The sequence below is a fragment of the Exophiala dermatitidis genome, assembly GCF_000230625.1.
Source record: "Exophiala dermatitidis NIH/UT8656 unplaced genomic scaffold supercont1.5, whole genome shotgun sequence".
NCBI lineage: Eukaryota > Fungi > Ascomycota > Eurotiomycetes > Chaetothyriales > Herpotrichiellaceae > Exophiala > Exophiala dermatitidis.
The window spans coordinates 33-1683 of NW_008751650.1; positions in this window are offsets into that span (position 1 = coordinate 33).

Below are 1651 nucleotides of genomic sequence, written 5' to 3' on the forward strand. Positions count from 1 at the left end.
ACCCTAAACCCTAAACCCTAAACCCTAAACCCTAAACCCTAAACCCTAAACCCTAAACCCTAATATATAGGTTATAGTAATTTAATAATTATTCGATATGTAGATTATAATAAACGAATAATTATTCGATATATAGATTATAATAATTAAATAAATTATTCGATATATAGGTTATGGTAATTAAACTAACTAGTTAAGGTATAAATTATTCTAATATATAGAGCCTTCCGTAGTAATAAAATTACAATAATAAATAACGGCTTATAACAATAACTATAATAACCTTCCGTCGAGGTAGTAACCTACGTAGTCACTATACTATAGTTTAAGTACCAGTAGGATCCTTAGTCGTATATATCTAATATATAGTAGTTCGCTAGAGTACGCTATAGAACTCGCCGATATTAATCTCGAACCGAATACTCGTAATAAATAGCTACTACTACGAACTTATTATAGAGTACGGACGTCTTCTATAACTAAAGAGTTAGATAAGAGTCTCAATTAAATAATTATTAATATTAGAAGCCTTTATATATACTTATAGGTATATCCTCTACGCCGAAATTACGATTTCTATATTCGTAATCGATAGAAGAAGTAAGAAATATTTAAATTATATTTAGTAGCGTAAGTAACCTTAACTATAATTGCCGTATATCTCTAACGAGATACTAGTACCGACTCGGAGTATTATATCCTATTAATACTATAAGTATTAGGGTATAGTATACTAACTCTACTACGATTAGTTATTTATTTTATAGTAATATAACGATTCTATCCTATAATATAGTATATTACTTAACGCTTAAAATTAGATATACTACCGATAGGGAATTAAGACGTAATAATTCGGGTACGCTTTAGGTTTAGCGTATTTTATCCTCTATATTCGAGTTAGGTTCGTAATAATTCTAACTCTATATTTAGGGGCGTACGTAGATAGAACTACTTTTACCTAGGAATATAATAATTTTAGGCACTATAGTGCCCCCTATAGGTACGTAATAATTTTTACTAGATATACACACTCCTTATACGAGGTATACCTAGGCGTATAAATTTGGGCACTAGCTTAATAGAGGAGCTTATATTCTAGTTACACCGCTATATAAAAAGCTACTTTACTAGGCGTATATTATATATATAAATAATTATTTAATAGCCTTTATTATTTTAGCGGATTACGAAGTTAGTAAAGGTTAACGACTACGTAGATATTTCCTATACCTATATCCAACGAAGTCGATTAACCTTTTATAACTTCGCAATTCTTGTAACTTAGTAGTCTATCTAAACTACGTAATCCTCTATAGCTTTACCGACTACTACGTACTACTTAACTTACTATATTATTATCGGTCTACCTACGATATAGGGTTATGATAGAATTCTCTACCTACGGTAGTCCTCGACCAAGGTAAGGCCGACTGTACTCGGAGGTAGCGCTCTATAAAGGTTATAGCGTATAGTATTATCAGCCTAGATTGCGAATTATCACGAGGTTGCGAATTATTACGGGGGGTTGCGAATTATCACGGGGTTGCGAATTATTACGGGGTTGCGAATTATTATGGGATTGCGAATTATTACGGGGTTACGAATTATTACGGGGGGTTGCGAATTATTACGGGGTTGCGAATTATTA